This window comes from Oratosquilla oratoria, chromosome 10 (assembly GCF_046742065.1).
Source record: "Oratosquilla oratoria isolate Oo_2021 chromosome 10, ASM4674206v1, whole genome shotgun sequence".
In the NCBI taxonomy this organism is placed as follows: domain Eukaryota; kingdom Metazoa; phylum Arthropoda; class Malacostraca; order Stomatopoda; family Squillidae; genus Oratosquilla; species Oratosquilla oratoria.
Window position 1 is genome coordinate 61,917,406 of NC_134786.1, and position 12,500 is coordinate 61,929,905.

A 12,500-nucleotide genomic window follows, 5' to 3' on the forward strand; every position below is an offset into this window, starting at 1 on the left:
AATGATAAACAAATAAATGAATAAATAAAATCTATAATAATGTAAATAATAAATAAACTAAATAAATGCATAGGTATAATTAGATAATAAACAGGTAAATAGTACATAATAATAAATTGACATAACTAATAATAAATGAGAATCAAACAAATAATAATAAACAAACTGACAAATGATAAAACAAATAAACAAATAATATAAAATAAATAATAGTCATTACAGCATCTCTTATCAGATTTTTTTTTTTTTTTCATACCTGATTTTTTCGTTCGGTGATATATAATATCGGAAACAGCGAATAACAAATTGGTCTGGAGAGGCATAGTGAAAGCGGGGAAGGGACTGGAGTCCTGATAATCATTGGAGTAAGTAATATAATATCCTTACGTTCTTGATGATAAAGTAGTTCCACATCATTCAGTAACTCGTGTATAACGGAAATATATACAAAATGTAAATGCAGCGAGTGATATCAAATAAGAAAAATATATACATCTGAAATTTCAGTAGATCTCTGCAAAAGTCAGAAATTAAGTTCAGTAAGTTTAGAGTTTAAATAGAATATCTAAGTTATAATCATGCACCCTGATAATAGTAATATCTGATATATCTATATCTTTACACTTTCCTCTACCTCATTTACAGATTTACCTGTTACAATAAAATATGATAACATAATTGTCGATATGGCAACTCCCCAGTTGTCTTACATCGTTGGATAAATGATAGGCAACCTTGATGCAATGCCTCTTGTAATACAATGCTTCATTTATTTCTATTGCCGCAAAGGGCAGTATGGTCTGTATATCTAAAATATTTCGTGTGATCATGTTCAGTCCATTTAATGTAAATTCAGTCCATATTAGAATTGGTACAGAGTGGCCCAGAGGCCACTCCTGGAAATGGACTGCATTCCAAGATAAATGTCCAGAACAATGGATAAATGTAGAGATTAGGGCTAAAGAGTCCATTTAAAGTGCGTGTGTTACTCGTATATGGCTTTTAAATAACGAAGCCCCCTACGTAGACATATGTGCGAGCGTGTGTGTGTGTGTGTGTGTGTGTGTGTGTGTGTGTGTGTGTGTGTGTGTGTGTGTGTGTGTGTGTGTGTGTGTGTGTGTGTGTGTGTGTGTGTGTGTGTGTGTGTGTGTGTGTGTGTGTGTGTGTGTGATTCACCATGGTCTTGGATCACGTGTTGGACTCGTGATCGACAGCTACTTCCCTCCTGAAAGAGAGCTCAGAGCTCATATATAACCGATCTATGGGTAATGCTATGACCTTTACACGCACACACACACCCAAGTCCCCGCCCACGAGAGTTGGAGTAACGACTCACAGCGCAGCGATACTGAAATTATTTCAGCCCCGGGCGGGATTCGAACCCGGGTCGCCGTGTGTCTGTGTGTGCGAATAATGATGCTCAGTTTTAAAAAGATACCTAAAGAGTATCAAAACCATATGGAATAATGTGACCAACGTAATGATGTACGGAGGGAAACATGCGGGCAAGTATATAATTCATTAGTATGAAGAAGTCTTAGGATACTGAACAATACCAAAGAATATAGATATAAGCAAAGATAAGCGACTGTAGAACAGTACTGATAGATGTTTCAGAAAGAAAATAAGAAGAGAGTAAGGAGAGAAAGAGTGAAAGAGATACATGACAAAATTGAGTTGAAATTCAAAGATTTGAGGTAGAAAATACCAGGAGTTAAAAGATCTCCAGTCCAATGTCATTTGAAGAGAGCATCATGGACCTAAAAAGTTGTTAAAAACGTTGTGTATACACATTCATGCCTGCTTAATTTATTTGTGCGTTTTGTAAGAACACTTGCTCTTTTGACTTTGTAACATAGATCTGCAGTTAAATGTTATCGAATCGATAGGATGATGAGGGAGGTAAAGGCGAGGGTGAGTAGGGGAGTGGAGGTGGTTAAAGAAAATGGAGAAAAGAGGGAGGTGAGCCAGTTGTTGTTTGCTAACTACACTGCGCTTGTGGCAGGGTCAGATAAGGGGTTAGGGGAGCTAGTGACGGAGTTTGGGAAGGTATGCGATAGGAGAAAGTTGTAGGTAAATGTAGATAAAAGCAAAACGATGAGATGTACAAGGAAAGAGGGGGGTAATGAGTTGGAATTAAGTCTAAGAGGAGAGAGGCTGGACGAAGTGGATAACTTGAGGTATTTGGGGACGCATGTGACAGGAAAGAAAGGAATGGAGGTACGGTAAACTGTAGAGTGAGAAAAACAAGTGCCTTTGTGGAATAAAAAGTGTCATGAGAAATAGGCATGTGGGAGTGGATGCAGAGAGGAGATTGTATGAAAGGGTAATTGTGCCGATAGTATTGAATGGGACAGAGACTTGGATTTTAAGAGAGTCAGAGAGGAAGACTTTGAATATGTATAAGATGAAATGTCTGAGAAGTATGGTAGGGGTTACTAAAGCGAGAAACGAAGAGATGAGGGTGAGGGCGGGAATGGAAAAGGAGAAAAGTGAAAAAAATATTAGTAAAAGAGGTGTGAAAGGCAGAGGTGGAGGAGTGAACTTGAGGGGACGACCGAGGATGAGATGGGTAGATGGGGTGAAGGGGGCGTTGAGCAAGAGGGGAAAGTCTGTTGAGTAAGGAGGAGAGAAGACAGGAGATAGGAATGAGTAGAGAGTAGCTGTGTATAGATGATACTGTAATGGGAGGAAGGGAGGGTGGGGGATAGGGGGTAGGGGGTGCTTATGTGCGAACGACATTTTGACGAAGCCCAAAGAGATTTCTCCGTCTCCTCTTTTTTTTTTTTTTTTTTTTTTTTCATGAGGGGCGTGGGTCGCCGATTAAGAGAATACGTCTTGTTGTGGATTTACTGTCTTGTTATATTGCTTCCGACCCAGGGCAATGGATGGGGTACAGGGATGACCCATCATCCATGAGGAGCTAAGGTGAGAGGGAGGAAAGGGGACGTGTCCTCTCGGGGGATTTTTGGTTTCCGGTCCGATTTAGACAGGAATTCTTTTATTAGTATATAAATGTATATTTAAGTATTTACATATCTGTTGACACATTCTGGCAGGTCGACGGAAGTGAGAATAGGAAACACGGGAGTCTTAGTCTAATTTTATTTCTGACCTGTTTCGCAGACATGTTTTTTCATTATATCAATATATCAATATATATATATACATATATATATATATATATATATATATATATATATATATATATTTGTGTGTGTGTGTGTGTGTGTGTGTGTGTGTGTGTGTGTGTGTGTATACATACATATATACACTTATATATGTATATAGACATATATATGTACATATATAGTTGTACAATATGTGTGATGAAAAAGTCCTGTAGTACTTCAGCCGGATAGTTTGCAGGTCCCAACTTGTAGAGCCGGCTTGCTTGTCCGCGCTCCTGTCGCTATCTTACAAGTTCCAACTTGGAAAGCTCCGCTCCTTTTTGTGACCTATAAAAGTGGCCTAGCTTGGCCCCCTCTCTCTATCCAGCTCCATTTCTGACCTACGGGGTACAACACGTTTCTCCTCCTGTCTCTAAGGCCTCACTTGCTGTCCGTTGCACCCCCATACCTGCATGAGTTTGGTCATTAGGTATTAAGTACTGAATGTTGTTCAGCCTTGATTATTACCATTCTGGATCTCTCAAGTGTGATATTTATCATAGGATGTATTAGTTAGGGAGAGTGATGTTTATCATATGATGTATTTGTTAGGGAAAGTGATATTTATCATAGGATGTATTAGTTAGGGAGAGTGATATTTATCATAGGATGTATTAGTTAGGGAAATTTATATTTAGTATAGGATGTATTCATTAAGGAAAGTGTTATTTAGCATAAGACTAATGTTAGGCCGTTCAAGAATCACGGTGTATAATTGTGTTTTTTTGCTGCATTGAATGAAGATATATAAGATTGATATAGTAATACCTTACGTCTTATAAATAAAATTATTTTCTCACTTTTGGTTACCAGTCTTTAAAGAAACTGCATCTTGTAATAATTTTTTCTATTTAATTAATGAAAAGAAGAACTCACTATTGCGCTATCACGAGAGATATCTCTCTTGATAGCGCAATAGTTTAAGTCACTGTCAAGAGAGATAGCTCTCTTGATAGCGCAATGGTTTAAGTCACTGTTCACTTGTTGCGTCTGAGCTGGGTTTGAGTCCTTGGCTTCACTACGTATCAGTTTCCGTATATGTTTCCGTCGAGCTCCTTGCCAGTCTCGATCGTGATGACATGGAATTAAAGTGAAAAATTAATGTGGTTGAAAAAGATATATACTCATATATATATATATATATATATATATATATATATATATATATATTTTTTTTTTTTCAACCACAAATCACTTTTAATTCTATGCCATTGCAGTCGAGACTGAAGAATCGCTCGACGGAGGCATCCATTGGAAGTTGAAACGTGGACGAGCCGAGGATTCAAACCCAGCTAACCCGTAACAAAGTTACAGTGACTTAAACCAATACGCTATCAAGAGATATATAAGTTGCGTACGACTTTCTTATATTTGTATGCTCGAATTACATACACCTACACGAAATATCGCGTTAAAAAAAAAAAAATCACTGGGAACCATTCAGTGTATATGTATAAAACTTTCCCACGTGCACATACTAGCTAAATACGCTATCATAGCGGAGTTGGGTTGAACGCGATATTTCGTGTAGGTGTATGTAATTCTAGCATACAAATATAAGAAAATCTCACTCAACTTATATCTCTCTTGATAGCGTATTGATTTAAGTCACTGTAACTTTGTTATGGGTTAGCTGGGTTCGAATCCTCGGCTCGTCCACGTTTCAATTTCCAACGGATGCCTCCATCGAGCGATTCTTCAGTCTCGACTGCGATGGCATGGAATTAAAAGTGATTAGTGGTTGAAAAAAGATATTAATTGATCACTTGGAACCATTCAGTGTATATGTATAAAGCTTTCCCACGTGCACATACTAGCTAAATACACTATCATAGCGGAGGTGGGTTGAACGCGATATTTTGTGTAGGTGTATGTAATTCGAGCATACAAATATAAGAAAGTCGTACTCAACTTATATCTCTCTTGATAGCGTATTGGTTTAAGTCACTGTAACTTTGTTACGGGTTAGCTGGGTTCGAATCCTCGGCTCGTCCACGTTTCAATTTCCAACGGATGCCTCCATCGAGTGATTCTTCAGTCTTCAGTGATTAGTGGTTGAAAAAAGATATTAATTGATCACTGGGAACCATTCAGTGTATATATATATATATATATATATATATATATATATATATATATATATATATATGTATATATATATATACACGGTATACATAATGATGTAATTTTTCAACATAGTCACCATGCTTTTCAATGTACTCGGTCTATCGTTGCACAAGGTTTACGATACCCTAAAAAAAAATGGTTGAGCAGCAGGCTGCGTATGCACTTTCTTTCACCTGTTAATCGGTGACAAAGCGACGGCCTCTTAAAGCATCTTTAAGTGGACCAAACAGATAGTAATCCGACGGGGTGAGATCGGGACTGTATGCAGAATGCCCCAGCACCTCGGAATGCGGATTCTGAAGAGTTTCAACGGTGTGGGTGGCGATATGTGGACGCACGTTGTCATGCAACAAAAGAACGCCTTCTGACAGTCGACCTCGGCGTTTGTTGCAAATTGCAAAGCGTATCACTGTAACATTCACTGTTTACTGTTAACCTCGTTTCCATGTAAGGTTCCAGTATTGGCCCTTGTGAGTCCCTCCCCCAAACAACAACAACAACAACAACAACAACAACAACAACAACAACAACAACAACAACAACAACAACAACAACAACAACAACAACAACAACAACAACAACAACAACAACAACAACAACAACAACAACAACAACAACAACAACAACAACAACAACAACAACAACAACAACAACAACAACAACAACTGTTAGCATCACTTATCCTGCTGAAGGTTGACTTTTGAATTTCTTTTTGACTTGAGATTAGGGGTGTTTCCATTCCATGCTCTGGCGTTTGGTCTCTGTTTCGAAGTGATGAATCCATGTTTCAACTCCAATGATGATTCTTACACGATTGCGCTTTTGTTCCTCACTGAGTTGTTTTGGGACAGACTTTATGAAAGTTGAGCCTATTATGTACGGTTTCATAGGGAGAACCATGATTAATGTGCATATGGCTTGCCACTTCATCAATAATCAGTCGTCGGTTACTCAGAATCAGGTTTGCTCAATCTTGGCATCAGTAGTGGATGTGGCTGGACGTCCTGCTCGTTTAGCGTCCTCCACGCTTGTTCGACAGCTTTTGACCTGTTCAATTCACTGATAAGCACTTCGTCGTGGTAAAACATTGCCCCCGTATTGTACTGAAAGTCTTTTATGAATTTCAGCTTCTGGTACACCTTCAAACCACGAAAAAAAAGAACGGATTACAGAACGCTGTTCTCCTTTGGTGCAAGCGGAAAGTGGCGCATCCATATTTACTTCAGAACAGCGCATAGCGCACTGAGCTGATGACTCTGAAACCTGCCACGAGCAAAGATAGCGGCACCATCTAGCAACTGGCAAAGGACAGAAAGCTGTAAGGCCAATATACAAACAATTAGAACAAAAGTGAAGATACTTATTGACTTATCCATTTCTGAGTCTAGCGGCTAACTCTTTGTTCTCTTTAAACTCCTTCTTGGACACACCCTTAGTAGCTGTCAGCCACTTCCACAAATGCCTGGATCTTCGCATATAAGCGTCATCGTTTTTTCCCGCCATCTTTATCGCCGATTCTTGATATATGTTAGAAAAATGTCTTAACGACTGATTATATTTTTTATATTTGAGATTTTAGAGATCTACGGTTTCGGGAAAATAGACGGACACGTTTTATAGAAATAATTATATTATATATATATATATATATATATATATATATATATATATATATGTATATATATATATGTATATACATATATATATATATATATATATATATTTATATATATACATATATATGCATATATATATATATATATATATATATATATATATATATATATATATATATATATAAGCCGCGGGCTTCGCCGGGGGCTTGGCTGCGCAAACAGCGGCCTACGGCCGCAGCTTTCCGCGCTCTAATCCCTCGTTTTCCCCTTCCGCCTCGGCCTCGGGGCGGAACCCCAACACGGGATCCCCAGCACGAAGAAGAACGCGAAGAAGAACGCGAGGAAGTAGAACGCGAAGAAGAAGAACGCAAGGAAGAAGAACGCGAAGAAGAACGCGAAGAAGAACACGAAGTAGAATGCGAAGAAGAACGCGAAGAAGAACGCGAGGAAGAAGAACGCGAAGAACGCGAAAAAGAACGCGAAGAAGAACGCGAAGAAGAACGCGAAGAAGAACGCAAAGAAGAACTCGAAGAAGAACGCGAAGAAGAACGCGAAGAAGAATGCGAAGAAGAAGAACGCGAAGAAGAAGAAGAAGAAGAACGCGAAGAAAAACGCGAAGAAGAACGCGAGGAAGAAGAAGAAGAAGAAGAACACGAAGAAGAAGAAGAAGAAGAAGAAGAAGAAGAAGAAGAAGAAGAAGAAGAAGAAGAACGCGAAGAAGAAGAAGAAGAAGAAGAAGAAGAAGAAGAAGAAGAAGAACGCGAAGAAGAAGAAGAAGAAGAAGAAGAAGAAGAAGAAGAAGAAGAAGAACGCGAAGAAGAAGAAGAAGAAGAAGAAGAAGAAGAAGAAGAAGAAGAAGAAGAACGCAAAGAAGAAGAAAAAGAACGCGAAGAAGAAGAAGAAGAAGAAGAAGAAGAAGAAGAAGAAGAAGAAGAAGAAGAAGAAGAAGAAGAAGAAGAATACCACCTGACCCCGACTTACCCAAGCGCTTTTTCAAGAATATTTTTAGGACAAAGTGTCACCGTAATACCACCTGTCCCCGACTTCCACAGCGTTTTTTAGAAGAATGTTTTTATTTAGACTTAGATATATATATATATATATATATATATATATATATATATATATATATATATATATGTGTGTGTGTGTGTGTGTGTGTGTGTGTGTGTGTGTGTGTGTGTGTGTGTGTGTGTGTGTGTGTGTGTGTGTGTGTGTGTGTGTGTGTGTGTGTGTGTGTATAAACATGTATTTATATGAGGATATATACTAATGAGCATTACTTATATATTCATGATTAAATGTGAATATAGTATATATAGGTATATATGCTAATTATTTATATCTCTAGTATCATGAGCTACCAAGGCAAGATCAGATGCCTTTCCTCTCACATATTTTTGGATTATATAATTAATCTGACCACAGGACAAATCAAATCATATATCGTTCTTTAATACGATTTTCGACTGATTTATATATATTGTTGTGACCGATTCTATCACTGTTATTCCAATTATCCTCTTAAGATTAAAATCTGTCAATCAAATAAACGAATAATTCAATTTCGCTTGACCTATTCCCTTAATTCTAATTAAACCAATTACTTTGATGAGTGGAATCCGCTAACTTTAATCTAATTACCATAAAAAGTCTTATATATATAATTTCAAAATATGTTTACATCACCTTCTCCCCCTCTCCATTCCCATCTCTTCAAAGCTCGGCATTTCGAAAATCCAATCTAATTTCGAATTCTATCTAAAATCACCTCAACACAAAAATGTGACAGGCGAACAAAAAGAGAAAATAGGTTCCTCTCCTTTCCCCTCCTTTCCTCCTTGCCCGTCTGTCCCTCGACTGTCATTGCACTCTGCTAAGACACACACAGGATTAATTCTTTAATTAATCCGCAGGCGATCTGTAATTAACGAGTTTTTAATTACAAACCGGTTTCCCCACGAAAACCAGTAGTTCGGTTAAGCGACAGAGGGGAAGGAAGGGGGAAGACGGAATACTAAGCAAGGCGTTACGGGTGAATTGGATGGGGGAGGCTGGGGAGGAGGAAGGTCGGGGAGTGGGCTCTTACACCGAGGGAGAGAGGAGATCTCCACACGGGTGAAGTAGATTGGGAAGGTTGAGTGAAAAACACATTGGAGGATACTGCACTGAGGGTGAAGCGAGGGTATATGGTGGGGGAAATTCATGGGTGTGAATGAAGAGAGGAACCTGAATACAGTGGTGTAATTCTTTCAAATATGTGAAAAAGAGGAAAGACTCTTAGAAAAATAATTATATGTTGGGTAGTGTTGGAGAGCTGGGGTACAGAGAAAAGGTTAGACTTTTAAGTGGGGGAGATTAAAAACCCTATTACAGAAGCTGGGGGAATTGTACCAAGAGTATGGTGGAGCTCTCATGAATTTTTGAGATGAGACAAAGAGCACTGCATGATAAACGTGAGTTCGAAGGGAGTTTGAGAGGAAGCAATTGTTGGAGAAGGACTACGGAAATACCCTGGTGGAGGACCTGATGGCGTCGGTTGGTGGAGGTTCGGGGGGGGGGATAGTAAAGCCCTATGATAAGTCTATGTACAGTGGGATTGGAAGGTGATGATTAGAATTGAGTAGAACGTAGAAAAGAAGGAGTAGGAAATTAGTGTCGAGGGACATAGGTTCACAAGAATAAAGGTGGAATTTTTTTTTTTTTTGCTGTACCTATAGTTACAATAACATGCTTATATGGTCGTCGTCATCAAAATATCGTTCCTAATGAAGTTGTTAGTTGTGATATTACAAGTAGCATTAATGGTATAAGTTATGTTTTTTATACTAATCTTTTCTATGCTCAGGTAATTTCTTTCGTCTGAATAAAATCACCATTGATACCAAGAACGCATGGATAAGTTATCAACAAAGGGACATTAAAGGTAGGATGCGACTTGTCATTAGCAGTCTGAAAGCATCAGGGTTATGTCGATTTACTCTTAGGTGTAGTGTACGTGGCGTTTCTGTGGTGGTGTAAGTGGATGTGGCCATGATGGTGACTGGAACAGTTGAAGGAAAGTTGTGGTTGTGGAGCAGAGATAGAAGAGGTAATAGTGACCATAATGTTGCTTCTGTTGAAGGTGATTTTGATGAAAAATACTGTTTGTAGTGGTACTGCTTTCAGTAACGCATTTATATTTGTCCCTAAAGCAGTGGTGTTGAATAGAGTCCTTGTAGAAAGTATTGTCAATATGTAGGATCGTAGAGGCGGTGATAACTCTCTCAGTGATAATTAGATCACAGCTAATTGTAGAGAGATGGTGTAACAGGTATAGAATTTGCAACAACTCTTTCACTGGTATTAAACGCCTTATCCCTTTGTTCTTGTTGCTGTCAGTCGATTCTATTAAGCAAAACAAAACCTGTGGAATGACAGGTTTCAACTAATCTCGGTTGACACCATCACTTTTTACAATGACTTGTATTTCTTCTGACTTCTGTTGTATGATCTTATTCAACCAAATTAAACCTGTACATTGGTGATGTTGGTGATGGTGATGGAAACAGAGGAGGTAATGTTGGTGAGGCTTCCACAGATGACCGAAAAGTGGCAAAGAGAAGAGGGGGACGAATGAAGAAGTAAGCTAAAGAGAAGGAAAGAACGACGCAAGTATAAAGAAAATGAGACTAGTCAAAGGTTAAGAAGAATAAAGAAATGATGTAATGTGGAATGGAAAAAAGAAATGGATATCTGAAGCGAAAAAGAGGGAAAAATGTAAGGAAAGGAAAACAGAAGAAACGGAAAGAGAAAAGTAAAAAAATCTAGAAAAAAAAGAAAGATGGGAGTCCTTATGGCAAAGGAAAAATCAAAAGAAAAAAGAAGACGAAAAAAGGTTTAACAGATCAGTTGGAGACTCATGATATATTTGTGGGTCATCTATTAAAAAAATAATCTTCTTCTTCTTCTTCTTCTTCTTCTTCTTCTTCTTCTTCTTCTTCTTCTTCTTCTTCTTCTTCTTCTTCTTCTTCTTCTTCTTCTTCTTCTTCTTCTTTTCTTCTTCTTCTTCTTCTTCTTCTTCTTCTTCTTCTTTTTCTTCTTCTTCTTCTTCTTCTTCTTCTTCTTCTTCTTCTTCTTCTTCTTCTTCTTCTTCTTCTTTTTCTTCTACTTCATCTTCTTCTTCCTCTTCTTCTTCTTCTTCTTCTTCTTCTTCTTCTTCTTCTTCTTCTTCTTCTTCTTCTTCTTCTTCTTCTTCTTCTTCTTCTTCTTCTTCTTCTTCTTCTTCTTCTTCTTCTTCTTCTTCTTCTTCTTCTTCTTCTTCTTCTTCTTCTTCTTCTTCTTCTTCTTCTCCTTTTTCTTATGACGTTTCTCGTCTTTATTCACCTTCTCAATCTTCTGTCACCATTTTTTGTTTCCAGCTTTTTCCTTTCTTCTTTCAACTGTCTCTCCTCCTCTTCCTCCTCCTCTTCCTCCTCCTCTTCCTCCTCCTCTTCTTCCTCCTGTTTCTCCCATTATTTCTTTTTCGCCTTCTCCTTATCTTCTTCCTCTTCCTCGTATTTTCCTCATTGTTCTCTGCTTCCTATATTTTCCTCTTTCTCCTTCTACTTCCTCCTATCTCTTTTCTATCCCTCCTGATTCTCCTCCTTCTCACCTTCTCCTACACTACCTTTTTCCTTTCCTAATTTATTCTCTCACATATTTTATTTCTCCTCCTTCTCATCCTACTCCTTCACCTGGTTTTCCCTACCCCATTCCTTCCGTTCCCATTTCTCTTTCTCCTCCTCCTCCTCCTCTTTCTGTCCCCTCCTTCTCTTTCTCCTCCTTTTCTTCCTTCTTCCTCTCCTCTTTCTCCACTTTTTTCTTGTTTCTTCTCTTCTTGATCTTCCTTCTCCTTTTCCTTCTTCCCTTTATTCTCCTCTCCCTTCTACTCCTCCTCTTATTTTTCTCTTTCTTATCGTTCTCATCCTCCTCTTCCTCATTATCCTATTTCTATTCTTCCTTCTCATATTCTTCTTATACTTTTCTTATATATATATATATATATATATATATATATATATATATATACATTTATATATATATATATAAATATATATATATATATACATATATATATATATATATATATATCTTATTCCTTTTATTTCTATATATTCTGCACTTACTATTCATCTGCCTTTTATCCTGATCAACTTAATCTGATTCTATTCTCTTTTCCTCTATTTCCTCCTCATTCACCTCCGCCTCCCTTTCTTCGTCTTCCTTCATTTCATAATCTTCCTGCTTCCTCCCTGTCTTCCTCTCCTCCTCTTCCCCTTCCTTCTCCTCATCTTTACATTTTCTACCTACTTTTGCACGTCATTTACATTTCTTCTCCTTTCCTCCTTATATACATCCTCCCTTCCCTCTTCTTCCACTTCAGGCTCCGTTTTTTCTTCCTCCTGCTCTTGTTCGCTCTTCCCCTCCTCGTCTTCTTCCTCCTCACCTGTTTGGGCTCATCGTCTTCTTGTCTCCTTTTCAATTGCTCCGGCATAATATAATTTCTTATTTCGTTCGTCACTAACACCTTCTCCCCTTCTTTCTTGTCTTTTCCACACCTCTGCTT